The 17,334-nt window shown below is 45.9% G+C and overlaps 1 pseudogene; it reads right to left on the reverse strand.

Moving 5' to 3' along the window:
- Nucleotides 1-12,575: 12,575 nt before the first annotated feature.
- LOC114625266 lies at nt 12,576-13,130 on the reverse strand (annotated as a pseudogene).
- Between the last annotated feature and the right edge of the window lie 4,204 nt (nt 13,131-17,334).

Genomic DNA, 17,334 nt, shown 5'->3' on the forward strand with positions numbered 1-17,334 from the left:
GATAGAATGATGCCACTGAACCATAAGCCAGAATTAACCCTTTCTCTTCTTGTTAGTGGTTTGGTCACAGCAGTGAGAAGAGTGACTAACACAGAATCTCAACACCACATAAGTGGGTGGAATGGTGGGCACCTGTAATACCAGTATGCCTGAGATAAAGTTTAAGATCACCCTTGGTTACATTGCTAGTTTGAGGCCAGCCTAGCTTTCACAAAAAAAAAAAAAAAGCATTCTCAAAAAAAAAAAAAGAAAATATATATATATATATTCATGAACAAACCCATTGCTATATGAGTATATTACAAAGAAAATGGTCTGACTAAATGCAGCCTAACTATGTGCAAGCTCCTATTTTATGGCCAGGAGTCACCACCTCCCATGGACCCCAGTAAAGTGGGTCAGCCTGACTCCTAGTGCCACCATTTCTCCTCACCCTCCCAGGGGTTTTCTGTCCAGAGTAAAGAAGGACCCCAGTAAAGTGGGTCAGCCTGACTCCTAGTGCCACCATTTCTCCTCACCCTCCCAGGGGTTCTCTGTCCAGAGTAAAGATCCTGGGGGGTGAGATTCCTCTACAACCACAGCCACAGCCACAGCCACACACACACACACACACCAAGGAACTTGGGAAGCCAAGTTCAGCCCTCACGTTGTCATCAGGAAGCCATGGGTTCTGCACAGCCCTCTCTGGAGCAGGTGTGCACATGCTGACTAACCTTCTCAGTCAGTGCAGTGAGCAGGAGTTGTAGGCTGGCCAGCTGCTCACAGAAGTATATCCTATTGGGCTCTCTGCCTTAGGCCAGCTCAATGTGGGGACTAGAGACTACAGAGAGCTCACCCTTGCATTTTGCAGAGAAGAATACTGCTTGCATGAATACCAGGGAGTTGGAAGAACAGCCTTGCTACTCATTTAGGCATAAGAAGCATTTAAGAGAGTTCACTTCAGCTACAATGCACTTCAATGTGGGGCTGGCCCTTCAGCCTCCACCCTGCTAAGGAGACCCCTTCTCTTCTGGCTTTGGCAAAGAAAACAGGCAGGTAAAATTGTGTTTTCCAATTTTTTGGTAGTACATGGCTTTTCACAGATTCATAGGAATGCATTTTATCTTTCTAATTACTCTTCCCATAATGGCTGTCATTTGGAGCATATTATCCTAAATTTTCTTCATGACCACACTTACCTTTTTTAAAACTAAAGTGCAATTATATTCTATATACCATTTTACAGTCAGGCTTCCTCACTTCAAAACGTAACCTAAGCAATGTTCTTCTGATGTGAACAGGAGGATGGAGAGCCATGGCTTCCAGAATGAACCCCAAGTGCCTCTGCCCTGCATTCTGGTAAACAACTCTGTGAAGAACTCCTTCTGGATGAATCTGTGCCCACACACGACTGTGTCTTTAGGATAAACAAGGAAGAAAATGCAAATAGAGGAGTTTCACTTAACTGGCTTGTGTTACGTTTAGCTAGAAAGGAAATGAGTTTAGAAAATGAATGAATAAAGGCTAAGAAAACATCTCAGTCAATAAAGCTCCTGCCATTGCATGAGGACCTGAGTTCAATCCCCCACAACCCACACAGAAAGATAGGCATTACATCATGCTTGTGACCTCAGAGCTGGGAAGGCAGAGACAGGCAGATCCCTGGAGTTCACTAGCCATCCAGCCTCCAAACTAATAAATCCCAGGTTCCAATGAGAGACTCTATTTTAAGAATCAAGGGAGATAGCTCCTAAGGGATTACATCTGAGGTTATCCTCTGGTCTATACACACACACCTTCGTATATTCAAACAAGTATGCACGTGCACACATACACACATACATACACCTCTGTATGTACACACATAGATACAATGATACAAAAACTAACTTGCAACTTAATGTAACAAGTCTCATATTAAGATCATTGAACTCCTTGGTTTGGCCTCTGCCTTCTTCACATCACCTTGAGCCACATAACCAGCACTTCTGCTTCTCCACATGACCTCTGCAGGAAGCACAGCAACAGTGCCCTCTGGACACCTCCACCAGTTCACAGCCTCTCTCCCTAGCACCAGGAGCAGGTCCACACCACTGGGAAGGAAAAGTCACATCAGCCACTAGTCATTGCATACCCAGGGTCACCTTCCCCTAAAAGCTAGGAAGTTCATTCCCTGATCTGCCCTCATTGTCTCTAGAGGAACAATTACTAATTACTTTATACTGGGCTCCTTGTCTTAAAGAATTATCACCTTTAACATCCCTGAAGTGATGACCAAACTTCCAATACCAGAACCTTTGAACAACAGACTTAAACCACATAAGCCACCGTGGTCATCTATGTACATTATGTGGCAGACAACACTCCACCACCACAGGACCCGGGGCTGCCTCCTATGAGACTTCATGTATGCAGTTGCTTCTCCTTCTCGGGTTTCATAGACTGGATGAACTTGTGTGTTTCACTAGACTGCACCTTACCCTGAGGCTGGATTCAACAAGGGCTTTCTGGGGGAGGGAGCACCAGCCCTTCTCAGACACAAAGGCCTCTACTTCATATCCAAAGGAAGAAAAGTAACCAGAAATAGAAGCAAGCCAATGACCACCAGTTAGTAATTCCCACTCACTTGGAGCTTGGTGAGGAGGAGCCAAGGGGGACTAGAGTTGGGGTTCTGAGGGTGAGTAAAGAGGAAGAAGGAGAGAGAAGAATCCACTCCAGCCTCTTTGTGTGCCCTCGTTTGCCTGAGCCCCGTACTTCCCCACACATGTACTGGCCCTTTCAAAACCAACTCAGTCTAAACTGTCAGCACCAGATATGAAAATCAAGACACATGTATCCAGGTTCCTTTGGGATATCTGCCCTAGATAGAGGAATTTTCAACCCAGAAAAGCAGTAAGGAATATTATATAAGTAGGGTTGTCACATGCAGTTAGCAATGACTAGCCCCCAAAGCTGATAAGAATTATTAAGGGACTGGAGAGAAGGCTTGTCAGTTAAGAACATGAACTGTTCTTTGCAGAGGTCCCAAGTCCCATTCCCAGCATCCATGATGGGCAGCTCACAATTGCTAGAACACCAGCTCCAGAGAATCAGATGCCCTCATCTGGTCTCCAAGGGAACCTGCACTCATACATACTGGCATATAGACACATAAGCACACATAGTTCAATTTTTTTTTCAATTTAAAAAGATAGAATTACTATGTATCTTGAAGAGAGGATAGGGTAATGCATAGCTGGTAGAGGAGTTGCACAGCTGTGCTCTGGGGTCTTCTCAGGAAAGGGCCAGATGTTGCTGGTACCCAGAGAAATGGTGGGCAGAGCTCAGAAAGGCGTCAGCACAGAGTCATACAGAGAGAGTCCACTCATTGTGTGTTGGGGCTCTACCTATCCTCCTAGAGTAGAAAGTCCAGCAAAGTAGTGCTGTCACAGACCACAAAGAATGATCCTAATCCATCCTTCCCAAACCCCTGCCCCCAACCTAGGCATTGTCAGCTCCTCCCTATGCTAAGATGTTTCCCCACTTGTAGATGATACCCCAGTCCTCACCATTTCCAATGCTGCCTTGTGCTGTATCCACAGTTGCTAGTCTAGAACCCCTCCCAGGGCTGCTCTGGTTGTGCCTGCATTGGCATCGTCACACAGGTCTGAAAGAAGCTTTTCTCCAAGATACTTTCCAATGGGACATAATGTACCTTGGTCCGGTATGTGGTACTGGCCCCACAGTTGGTGTCTACTGAAAACCAGCTCAAGTGCTCCTTCCTGGATGGAACAGAAACAACACTCAGGCTCATTCTACCACAGAAAAACCTCCTGTCTGGTACCAAAGAGAGAAGATGTCAGTTAGTGTATGGATATATGTATATGTATATATATATAGTATTAATGTATAGCGTATATATAGTATTTGTATATATTATATATACATATAGCATATATTATATATATAGTATATATGTGTGTGTGTATATCTATGTGTGTGTGTGTGTGTGTGTGTGTGTGTGTGTGTGTGTGTATCTATGTGTGTGTGTGTGTATAATGGTAGGGATTATCTTTGGGCCTCAAATGAGGTCATCTTGATTTCTGAGGGCCATGAATTCTGCAGTCAATACTGGCTTGCAGGAACCTGCCTTCCTCAAGCTGCATTTCCTAGAACATCTAGGAAGGACTTCCCAACTTACCTGGGGGAAAAAAGAACTCACACTGAAAAAGTACTGACCCCAATTCCTAGCAGTGCACAGCACCACCACCCAGCTGTGGGCTCAAACCTCTCCCTATTTAATTGGTGCCCAAGCACCAATCAATACACATGGAATCAGCTGTACTTTCTGATGTTAAGACTATTGGCATTCCTATTTCTCCAAGTTACCTCCTACCCTGAGTGCTCAGGCAGAGGGCTGGAGTGTCCAGGAGCTGCCTTTGGCAGGTGACTGGTGAAGCTACTAGCTTTTTCTCAGTGATCAGCCAGCTTCCAAGGGGACATCTTAACAAGGCCCATTAAAAACTGGAAGGAAGTTTATTTCTCAACCCTCTATGCAAAGAAAACTAATGGAGACACTGTTGATGACACATGCATACACACACCCATACCCGTCACACAGGATCATGTGCTCTTTTGACACAATGTGATCATGGGGCTTGGGCTAGAGCTCAGTGTGTAGTGCACTTGCCTACCATGCATGAAAACGTGGGCTTTGTCTAGAACGCTATAATCAAACCTGCAAGCTCAGCACTCTGGAGGCAGAGGCTAAGAGAGTCAGAAGTCCAAGGTCAGCCTGGGCTACATAGCAAGTTCAAGGATGGCCCTGGTTACATAGAAACCCTGCCAAAGGAAAGGGGAAAGAGAAGGAGAAGAGAGGGAGGAAAGGAGGAAGGAAAGAAGGGAAGGAAGGAGGGAGGGAGGGAGGGAGGGAGGGAGAGAGAGAGAGAGAGAGAGAGAGAGAGAGAGAGAGAGAATATGAATGAATCAGATAGTCACACCCTCAGCCCCTGATTCCATACTGGAACCATCTTCAGATCTCTACCCTTAAATTTGTATTTGCTGAAGAGAAGCCCATCAGCAGGGTATCTGTAATTGTATTTGTAGGACAGGCCACCTGTGAAGGTACACTGACATCATCCTCCAAGATACGAACACGAAGAATTTCTATCTGTCACTCTGACTTTACATTTGGAAGCTGGATTCAAGTTTGCATTAAATTTAAGGGTAAATCATACAGGAGGATTAGTTTTCTAATCCTAAATCTGATATAAGTTTATAAGATAAAACTTTTCTAGAATTAATGATAAGTTTTCTTTATCCTAAGGAAAGACCATGACATCATTTAAGCGAATGTGTGAGTGTGGGGAAAGGCCAGCAAAGGAGTCAGCCTGGGCAAAGGCAGGATGAGATAGCAAGATATTCTGCTGCCTCACTCCAGGGGCAACCCAGGCTCCTAGGTCATCCAGTCCAGGACAGAAAAGCCCTCATCAGAAAGCCCACTCTCCTGAGCTAGCACTCCTTCTGGGTCAAAAAGGAAACAAAGGCAGAGTACTGGGGAAGAAAAAGAGCTGAGGCGGGAGTGGGCCAACCTGAGACCCGCAGAGAATGGGATTTAATGGCAGTGAGGTGAAGGGTTGAGGCTCTTCAGCCGCCCAGGTCCTTCTTAATGGTTTGAGCTTTGCCAAGTGTATCTCTACTTGTAGGGTCCCAGCAGAGGGCAGAGGATGAGCAGCGGGTACAGAAGTCACCCAGCTGATACGCCAACACCCTCGGTGAAGTGTCACCTTCAGAGCAGAGTGCACTGAGTCTTTAGACTCAGTCTTTAGAGCTTCCTTGCTTCATCACTCCCTCCAGCCAATCTCAGTGTCCAACTCCCAGGAAAGTTAAAAGGCCTTAGGGGGTCCAACTAATGTTCAGCAGCCAACCTGTTCTCTAAGCTGAAGGGTGGTCCTGCCATGTGGCAGGAACAGAGTTACTTGGGCAGCAGTTACAGAGACAAAACTGGGGAGGAGTGGAGAGACTGGAGGATGAGACTCCCTTGGTCCTGCCCGTCCATGTTCACCTGTGCCAACGCCCTTTCCCACCCACTGCTGTGCTGCATCCCACAGGGTGTGCGCATGCCGGCTCTCAGCAGTCATCATAGAGAGAGTTTGGATTAAAGCTCCCTCACACGGTAAATGTGCTTAAAGTGCACCCCTCACCTGTTTCTACCATTAGATAAAAGAGAACACAAGTTGCAAAGCAAACCAAAGGTCATTTTAAGCCACAACCCCACTAAGTACCCTGAGTACAGCCCTCTTTATGAATCCCAGCTGCCAACGATTGGGAGGCAGATAGAATTACACACTCAGGCCTGGAAGGAGCCTGGCCCCGTTAGTCCAAGCCCTAATTAGAGAGATGAGAACACTGCAGCCCCCAGAAGGGGCGTGACCTGCCCAAGGTGAGTGGGGAGGACCAGGAGACTGCAGAGGGCCCTGCGCCCCTGGCCCCTGCAGGCTGCTCCATGTCTGATTAACTCGTAGCTGAAGGCGGAGCTGTTTCCCAGACACCTGACAAAAGTCGTTTTCAACGAAGGGTTCTATTTAGTCCTTACACATGACCTGTGTATTTTCTCTCCTGGAATTTGATACCTCGGGAAACCTGCCAAGCTCTAGTCACTAGGGAGGCTGAGTATGTAAAATGGGAAAAGGAAACGCGGAGCAGAAAGGTGCTGGCAAATGGTTACAGGCTGGATGGATTTCTCACCCTGCACTGAGGCCTGGCCCCTTACGCTGTGCACAGACCCAGGCTGCAGGCTGCAGGGTTTGCATGCCCGCATTTCAGACTCTTGACTACAGAATCAGTTCCACTGCTATCACACCAGGGACAGTGGGCTTTGCCCACCTCACTGGCGGCCTCGGTAGCTATTTCTCATGTTGTTTAATTATTGTTCAAGAAGCAAATTTTCCAAACTCATCAATCAGTGAGCTTGTGTCCGGAGTGATATTAACAGCAATTATCATTGTCAGGGCTCTTTAATTTTTTTTCTGAAAGATGGCTTAATCTATTACTGTGACGGATCGGGACAGAGGCCACTTATCACTCCTGAAAACTGCCCGACACATGTACAATAACAGTAAGATGTAAGGCGAGGCTTCAGCTCTGATTTACAGCCTGCTTTACCCCAAGTTCTCATCTTTCCCTTCCTTTGTTCTTTCAACAAATGTTCCCTGGTGTGCCTCATGGGTGCTGAGCACAGAGAGCAAGCGACCATGACAGTCCTTACTCTCCTGAGCTCGCCAACAAATTTTAGCAAGAAAAAACAATGCTACGAGCACAGGTTCTGGGTCATCTAAAGATCTGGAATCAAGAATCTACATCATATCACATCATACATACCCTAATAATGGCTATTTATGCATGGACCCTCCTACACGGAGACTTGAGTATGAGTACTGTCCAGAGAAGAGACAGCATATACAAAGGGCAGGGTGCGTTCTCACTGTGAAGGGCACAGCATGCTCCAGGGGAAATGGAACTTGAGCCATCTTTGTGTGTGGAAATGTGGGGGGGGGAGAGAAAGAGAGAGAGAGAGAGAGAGAGAGAGAGAGAGAGAGAGAGAGAGAGAGAGCATGTATCAGTGTAGGCATGAGGAGGCCCAGTGTTGACTTCAGGCATCTTCCTTGATCATTTTTCACTGTATATATGAAGGCAGAGTCTCCCACTTGAACCCAGAACTCACCAACTCAGCTAGTCTGGCTAACCAGCTAGCTCTAGGGATCCCCCATCTCTGCCTTTTACATGCCTGCCTGGCATTCACACAGGTGCTAGAGATCCAAACTACGGCCCTCACACTTAACATGACATGCATTTTACCAGCTAAGCTATCTCCCTATCCTCCAAGTTGAGTCATCTTGAAATGGGACTGGGAGAAGTTGCTGAGTGGAGACAACACTAGCACCCAGGGTGTGGACAGCGGGAAACAGCAGAGTCTGGTGAAGATACTCTGAGACGTGAGCCAAAGAGCTCAGTACAAGAAGCAAGATGTAGCCCTTAGCCTGGGCTCCGGGTACCACAGGTAAAGGACCTGTAGAGTTGGCACATTTGTCCTATTTGGTATCTGCCAGAGTGTGAAGGATGGTGAGGTAGAGCAGGGCCTGGAAGTCTTCTGTTCAGCATGGCCTCCCCAAATGCTGCCATCTCCACTCCCTCACCCCCACTCTAGGTCTGATGCTTTCCTCAGCAAATATTTCAATCAGACTACAGAGCACTCAAAGCCATTGTTACAACTGAGTTTATTTAGCGGGATCCAGCCCCAAACTTAAACCCAAGGAGAGCACTAATTGAGCCTCACACAGGGCCCAACAGGGTTTGAGCTGAAGCCCAACCCTGCACAACCTCCTGAGGTCCACATGAATCTCCCCCGAGCCAGTTAATTTATTCCACAGACAATCTTCTCCCAGTCCAGAGGGAATCCAGCCTCCTGGAGGTCCTCGTAGCGGAGGATTTATCAAACCAGAGTATATGCACGGTATGAACATCAGATCCATTATCTAAGCTGTTGGTTTTAGTCGAAATGTCAAGAAATGATTTAGTATAAAATCCGTCACAAAAGCATTTATGAAAAAATCCTTTCCTCCTCTTCATCTACAAACATTTACTGCCCTGCATACAAATGTCAGCCGTTCGGCCTAATATACTTCTTCATCTACTTACTGTTCATTCCTTCTGGATAAAAGCCAAAAAAATGATGTCCCTAGGGGCTAGCGAATAGTGCAAACCAGAGAACATGCCTCACTGCCTGATGTCATCCGAGACATCTGACAGGGAGGGTACACTTTGACAACAAGTCACAGCATGAAGGTCATGCTTTCTTCAGGGAGGCAAGTCCTCTTGGTGTAGAAGTTGCACTTACAGATGGAGTTGACAGGAACTTTCCAGAGAAAATAAATAAATTGAGAATATAACAGCCAAGGAGATCCAAGTATATCCAGCATGCTTTTGAGCAAATGTGTAAGAAAAGAAAAACAACATGCTAGTCCCTGTCTCAGCACACAAGCCCCAGATGACCTCATCAAAAGAGTTGATCCATGAGAACCGTGGAATGAACTCATCTCAAGTCCACCTACATCTCCATGAATCCAGTTCCCAGGGCATCATGGAACACTGGCACGGAAAAGGGGGTTACACACCAAGGCTCCTCCCTCATTTCACTATGAGAAAACTGAAAGAATCTGAGAAGTCTGTCGAGGTCAAGCAGCTGGCTGGTGACAGAAACAGACCCAGAACCTTGAATTCATGGTTTTAGATTAAATGGATGTCATTTGGCCCTGCTGGAGGGAAACAAGAAGGGATTCCAACAGCAGAGAGAGCAGCCAAAATAAGCAAACAAATATAGGCCAGTGGAGCTCAGGGGGAGCTTGGATTTCAGAGCCTCCTCCGTGAGCATCGCAAACCACACTTCACCTCCAAGTGACCCTCATCTGCTTTCTATCTCCCAAATCTACCCACGACACGTCATCCTTACAAAGGGATATCGATGCCTTCGTTATGGGATCCGAGTACTCTAAATTGGCAAGGCAAACATCCAGCTGTTAAGCACGCTCCAAAGAGGAGCGGGTCGCTCACAGCATGCAGGCAGGCTGGGCTGGCTGTCCAGATCCTATTGTCCGGGGAGGTGGGGAGGGCCTTTGGCTTTTCTATGAATGCACTCTCTGGGGGGCCACTTTTGGAAGTGCAACAGTGAATGTGTATGCTTCAGCATCTACATTGGGAATATCTCCCATGCTTGACTTGAGCAACTACCCCAACATGCAACCCTGTCCACTCTAAGCCTCTGAAACAGGAAGATGGGTGCACTGTGCTTGCGATGGGCTTAATGCCCTTCAGAGAAGTGTGCAGAGCTATGTGAACAGCTGCAAGACAGTAGGGTGGGGGACATCATGTCCCTGGCCCAGGGAGCTTCCCTGAGGTCTCTGCAGATGCATAGGGGAAAGGGGATGGGGAGAGGAAGGCCTAGGATGCAGAGGAAGACAAGGAGCACCTATATTCAAGTAAGAGAAAACTCCAAGCCCACCTTACCCCCACCAGCTCTTGTGTCCCTCCCTCATCCATTTTCTCTCCCTCCCCTTCCTGTCCTCTGTCATGAAATCGCTGCTAGTAGGAACAAGGGTAGGAACAGGGATTCGCTATGGCTGATTACAGGGAAAACCAACACTCACTGAGTACACCTTTGCCTTGTGAGGGGCACTTTGCAGTAGGAGCTTATTCCATGTTCTCAAATGACCCTTAGAAGCACCCACAAAGTTGGCCATAATCCTCCTTCCTGACACTTCCCTATCTCATGCTTCTATACACTGCTTGACTCTGCTGTCTGCCTCCACAGCCAAATCACAAACTCAACCAGCCAGAGCCCCAGCTATCTTATTCATAGCTATAGCCCAGTGACCAGAGAATTCCACCTCAGAGATGGAAAACGGGCTTCTGAAAGGTGTTGATTCTAAGTAAGCCCAGCAGGAAACTCTAGTTAGGATCAAATTACAACAAGGTCAGAAGCCACCCATTCCCCACCCACACCCTCCCAGAGCCCAAGTGTCTCACACTGTCTCCCTGGCACCCTAGCCTATGTTATAGGACAAAGAGAAACAAATCCAAGCTATAGTCATGGATGAGAGTCCCACCCTCCTAGGTCTGCTCTGCATATAAGCTGTCCAGACTTAATGCCACCCCCTGCTACTGTGACTCCTGCAGTCATATCCTCTAGGCTCTGACATCTGACCAGGTCTGCCATAGCTTCCACTCAAGTGGGGTATTCCTAGCATGAAGTACATCAGCCTCACTTAAAGGGAGAAAGCTCAATAATTTAACTCTACCTAGATTTAGTCCAAATATAAGAGTTACAGTGTACATCTGAGACTTCTGAGAAATTGATTTTTCTGCTTAAGATCATTTCTTAGGGTTTAGCATGAAAATCAAATCAGGTGCAAACTGACCTATTAGTACATACTGAGACATGTTTCCTCATCTTAAAGACCAGCTGAGGTGAGAGCCCTGTCTCCTCCCCAGTACCTGCCATGTGTGATTTACAGTTTGTGCAGACCAGAGGATACATCAAGACCCACTATTAGAGTAGAGGCATCAGCCTGTTCAGAGATGGCCAAAGGGATGGAAAGGACACAAAGCACCCAAAATCTTCATTCACAGAACATTACTGGAGTTTGGAGGGCTGGCAAGGGGAGGGGTGTGCTTCCTATTCTTCAACCATTGTCCAGTGGCTTCCATCATCTCTTCCTGAAGGCAAAGCAGTGGCTGAGCAGGGCTTTAAACCTTCTAGTAGAGAAACACCATCACTTTCAAAAACACCATGAAAGAAAAATGAGCCTGGGGCTCATCTCAGTGTCTACAATGATGGTAGCTAATCAGTTTCAGGAAAGACTGTGTAAACTATGTGTAAACTGTATGTTCAGATCATCCAAGGAGAAAGACCCTATACGATTATGTGGCAACATGATCAAAGAATTTTCCAAAAGATGAGTCACTCGGGAAATGGACATCATCAAGTTTAGACGGAGGATATCTATGAGTTCTCAAAGAAGATGTAGTGTCATTGCATCATGGACAGAGTCCCCATCCCACTCTGCTCAGCATCCTTCATGGTAGAGTTGGCTGTGGGGAAACCAGTATCTATGTGCAGTGTAGGCTAAAGAATCAATGTTGCTCCAAAAAAGGCATCATGAGACAAGGTGGATCCTGCTGGCTAGGAAATAGGCTTTGAAGGCAGCATCTGATCAGGAATGGAGTCCTACCATTACAAAAAGCAGTTCAGCCCAGGAGGTGCTGTTCCAGGCGTGCAGGTGCTCCACCTATGAGAAGTGTGTGATCCCTGTCCCCTGCTGAGTAAACACAGGCTACGGCCCTGAGAAGGCTGACTGTGGTGGCCCTTATTTTTAACCTGTATTATCATATGCAACACAGTCCCCAGCAGCTCAAAATGAATGAGAGAAACAGAAAGAAAACCGGGCAGCTCTCTGCCCTCTGCCTGTCTTCTCCCTCAAGTCTGATGACATCAAACAGCCTGGTAAAGGCTCTCGGTAATGGACATGAGGACCTTGACATGGAAGTTCAAAAATAAAGTCAATTTGCAGGGGTAATGTCTCCACAGCTGTCACTCACTGAACTCAGGCAACAGAGACATGCGCCAAGCTGCTGTCAGAGCAACCACACCCAACAGAACTTCCTACAGCAACAATGAGCGTCTCTGTGCTGAGATCCATGCAGCATTCGGCTGCCATCAGTGGCTGCTGAGCAGTCAAAATCCACTGAGTGCCATCAAGAGAATACAAGTTTTAATTTCCTTTAATTAAGTAGCTTAGGGGAATGATTGACCATTGATCCATTCACTTGAGTCCATTTGGATAGTCACATTTATATAGATGCTGGATTGGACATCACAGCTGTGGGAGGAGCTAGGATCTCGTATGATAGACTGCTCGGTCAGAGACAATGTGGATAGCAGAGGCACTATGCCCCTCCACCCAGCCCCCACCCTACCATCCATTTGTTTCTCTCTTTCCTGCTTCTTCTTTTCTTTCTTTTTTTTTTTTTTTACTTTTATCTGCATTTATTTTATGCTGAATTTATTCCCGTGCCATGAGCTTCTGTTTCTTCATTTTCTTCTGGGATATCTTTTCCTTCTGTGTAACCTCCTCTTCTGGCTTTGGAACAATCTGTTCCTTCTCAGTGAGGATCATCTCAATGTGGCAGGGGGAGCTCATGTATGGGTTAATCCGGCCGTGAGCTCTGTAAGTTCGTCGGCGCATCTTAGGTGCCTTGTTCACCTGGATGTGTTCAATGACTAGAGAATCTACGTCTAAACCCTTAAGTTCAGCATTACTCTCTGCGTTTTTAAGCATGTGCAGCAAAAACTCTGCACTCTTCTTTGGCCACCGTCCCTGTGTCCAGCCCCACTGTTTGGCCTGGGCACACCTACCAACTCCACCATTATACCGACGGAATGGCACACATTGTTTTTTTAAAGTGACATCCTTCAGGTACTTGGTAGCTTTGTGGATGTGCATGCCCTTGATGGCCTGGGCAGTTTCCCGGGTGTTCTTAAAGTGAACACGAAGGATTGAACCTCGTGATTTAAAAGATTTTTTGGGATTTTCTGGGTCAAGAGAGTAGCGAACCATCTTGACAAGTCACCTTTCGCCGCTCCTGCTTCTTTCTTCCCACAAGAAGTAGGGATGGTCTGGCCTGAGCCTCTACACACAGAAGGTTTTGGAGATGGTAGCTTCCAGTCCTTGTCATGAGGTGTGAGGGACACCAAGGTTACAGACAAAGTGTCTGATGCCTAGACTGACTATCCTCTTTCTATTTTCTCTGATCTGGCATATCTCCTGGCTCTCAGTCTGTCACCCCAGGCAACTCCTCTAGTCTTCACCGCTAGGCTGACTATTCCTTCTCTGTTTCCCCTGTTGTCTCAGAGGGTCAAAACAGGCTGAGCTACAAACAGCTTTATTCACCAAAAAGCCTCTGATGGAAGTATTCTCATAGGCTAAGAAAATGTTCACATAAGGTAAGTTGGGGTGATCAGGTGAGACCCCAAAGAGCAAGCTCAGGTAGTAAGGGGAGGTACAAGGCTTCTTGTAGCTCTTTCTTAGGCTGAGCACTGGACCTTAAGTGTCTCCCAAGTAGGCTAACCAGGTGGCGTTATCTGACTCATGATGATTATTTGTTGCCAATTGTTCTAGTGACACTGAGGCAGCCATAAATGATTGGATTTTGCTAGAAGGGGAAAATGAGGACAAGTCTGGGTACAGAAGCCACTTATAAATGGAAGGGCTGACATGTCTAGTCACTCAACTACCCCAATGCCTGTACCAAGCACAAAGATTCACCCAAATCCAGACTGCCGAGCCCTGTGAATATGTTCTCAATCCGAACTAGTTAGGAGTCTATGCAGAGGTAATCAGGTTAAGAGGAGATCACACTGGACTCAGTGTGACCTAATCCAACAAGTGGTATCCTTACAAGAAGAGAGAACATTGGGCAGAGGGTAGCATGCTGTGCTGGAGGCAGAGACTGTAGCAATGTGACCATAGGGTGCAGGGGTAAGGGGAGACAGATGCCGTTGATAATTGATAACCAGCAACACTAGAAATTGAGAGCATGAGACAGATAGCAACAAGATTGTGGCCTGGCTGAGAGCAGCCTCAGCTGAAAATTACCAGGAATGGAACTTCAGCCTCACCCTGTGATGAATTGAAGACTGAGAATGGTGAATGAATGAATGAATGAATGAATGAATGAATGACCTGAGCCCCTTCAACACCCAAATGAGAGTCCAGACCTGCCAACATCTTGACTTTGGTCTTGTGAATTCCTAAGCAAGTGTAGAGAAAACACACAGAGCTTCCAAATCTAGCTGGATACCATAAACACATACTGTTTTAAAGTACAGAACTCCAGGTAAATTATTATACAGTAAAAGAAAGTTAATAGGCACCTAATATCATGTTAAAAGTCCCACATTCATAGAGAAAGGAAATAGTCCCTCCATAAGAGCTTCAAGCCAGAGCTGAAGGCAACTGGAATGGCCCACAATAACATAGAAAAATCACACAGGCAAACAACAGCCCAGTGAAAAATGCAAACACTGTCTGCTTTTCTACAGCCCACAAACTAAGAATGCTTACAACATTTGCAAATGGTTGAAACAATTAAAAGAATAATAATATTTCATGATACATGAAATTTCATACATGAAATTCAAATTTCAGAGTCCATAAATAAAGTTTGGTAGGAACACAGGCATGTTCATTTATCAAATGTTGCTGATGGAAGCCTTCTCTTGCCAACATATGACCTGAGTAGTTGGAGCTGAGACAGCAGCAATAGCGGAGCCCATGAACCCAAAGGACTTGCTCTTTTTTTTTTCTTGTTTTTTTTTTTCTTTTGAAAGACAGGATCTCCTGTAGCCCAAGCTGTCTTCCTGGAGCTTGCTATACAGCTCACAATGGACTGGAAATCCTGATCTTCTTGCTGCTTGCTGTATGTGTCCATAAGCCTAGGTTTTATCTGTCTCTTTACAGAAAAGGTTGTGACCCTGCAATCCTATGTTCTGACATTTAAAGAATCTTCCCAAGTATCACTGAGACCAAGAGACACCCCTAGCTCCTTATACACACAGGACAAGAGTGGCTGTCCAGTGGACAAGGACATGGATATAACTACAAACAGAGTCAGAGGACTTCTAGTATTTTTCTATGCCATTTATTGTTCATATCGGTAATTAATTCCTATATGTACACACACACACACACACACACACACACTTCTGTCTTTAAGATTTATTTTAATTTCTTTTATGTGTATATGTGTGTGCCTGTGGACATGTATTTGTACCGTGTGTAGATAGATAGGTACCTGAGGGGGCTGGAAGGAGCTGTCAGATTCAGAGTTCTAGGAAATGAAGCTGGGTCCTCTGCAAGAGCAACAAGTGTTCTTAACTGCTGAGCCATCTCCCTAGCCCCTACACCTACCCTTTGGAACTAGAGAAAACAAAAGGTATCTGGTGGCTTCCAAAGTGTAAATTATATTTAGATTAGAAATGATATTAGAAACAGCAACAGGACCTGACATTTTTATTGTATGGATCATAACCTTCATGTAGAACTGTATTCTTTTGTTGCCTATGCATTCATTATTGGAGGAATTGTTTTGGTTTTAGGATTTGGTTGGTTGGTTGGTTTGGGGTGTTTTTTTTTTTTTTGGTTTTTGTTTTTTTGAGACTGGCCCTCACATAACCCGGGGGGGGGGGGGAACCGAACTTGCTATGTAGCTGGAACTGACTTTGAACTTTGCATTCACCTCCCAGGTGTTGATATCACAAGCGTGTCCCACCATACTGGGTATTTTGGAACTTCAGCATCAGAAAAGGACAACCCCAAAGTCACTTTGTACAAAACAAAACAAAACAAAAAAACAGTAACTATTTGTTGGGAGCAGGGAACCAAGAAGGAGAGGGGGCCTCAGCAGAGCCACATATATCCAAGAATCCACCACAGAAACATCTGAGGAGGAATGAATACTTAAAACAAAGATGAATCCCTTTTTCACGGGACTCAGGGAAGTCCAAGACTCATTTCTTAAAACCTTTACATTTTATCATTTGACCATTACCCTGGGATTGCCAAATAAAATGCCCAGGGATCTGCTCAGGCAGACAGTGAGGTCAGAAGTTATTTTCTTCTTGTAATGAGCACAAAAGGCATTTTTTTTAAATCCCGGTCCAAAGAAGGAAAAGAAAGAAGTCATGCAGAGAGGCAACACATACAGAGATGTGCTTCATGCAAAATTTCAAATGGCTTGGTGACAGCTCTGAGAACCTGTCTGGGGATAATTTTATGGAAAAGCAGTCACAATGATATCAATTAGGAGAGCAAGAAGGATGCCTGCTCTGTCATTTCAGTGGGAGAATGGCTGTTGATTTTCCTTGGCATGCTCCTCGTAGGCACTTTGAAGACCTTTCAACTGAGAAGGGAAATCCACGCAGTGACAGGTCCCCCACATGTTTCTCCCAGCAGTTACAACTCCATCTTTCATCCTCTGCTAAGTGGGGCGCTCAGAACACGTGTCAGTGCCAGCTGTGCCTCCTTTGAGGCCCCTTGGGTATCCTGGGGGTATCGCCAAGCACAGCCCAGCATCCCTTTTCTGTGGCCTCCAGTTCCTCATCCATAGAATGGGAATGAAACCTAGCTTTGCTTTCTTCCTAGAGCTTGGCCAAAAGAAGGCGGAAAACCCAAAGTCTAAAGCACAAATCAGGAAGATTCCATTTGTCTCTGAGTTGCCACTGAAAGATCAGGTGGGTCAGAAAGCACTTCTGTGCTAGAGAGTCCACAGTCACATAAGGTCACTCAAAATGTATTTGCTACATGGAAGATGGGGAGTGACTGCAGTTCCCACATAAGTAGACCAAGGGCCTTTTCTAGCTACCAATATCCAAGGAAAATGTGAACAACCTAGAATCAACTGCTGTCTCAAACCAGGGGTGTTGGGGGGGGGAAGCCCACAAATCGGCCCAATCCCCAAGATAAGATAAAAAAAATGGGGTGGAGATGGGATACAAATGCAGAATGTTGAATCTGTTTCTCAAGCCTGTCGGTGCTAAAAGATCTGGCTGTGGTCTTCACTTTCTGCAGCAGAAAAGGGCAAACCTGCCTGCAAGTTGAGGCTCCCACGGGCAAAAGCAAGTGTCTTCACCAGTAAGTGCTGTTGTGGGCTTGCGGGGGCTAATACGCTATGAATAGAGATGTTTTAAATGTATTAAACATTGCCCCCCTCCTTTTTTTTCCCCAAGATTACACTGACAGAGCCTTCCTTAAACATTATTTG

The sequence above is a fragment of the Grammomys surdaster genome, unplaced genomic scaffold (genome assembly GCF_004785775.1).
Source record: "Grammomys surdaster isolate TR1022 unplaced genomic scaffold, NIH_TR_1.0 214, whole genome shotgun sequence".
In the NCBI taxonomy this organism is placed as follows: Eukaryota; Metazoa; Chordata; class Mammalia; order Rodentia; family Muridae; genus Grammomys; species Grammomys surdaster.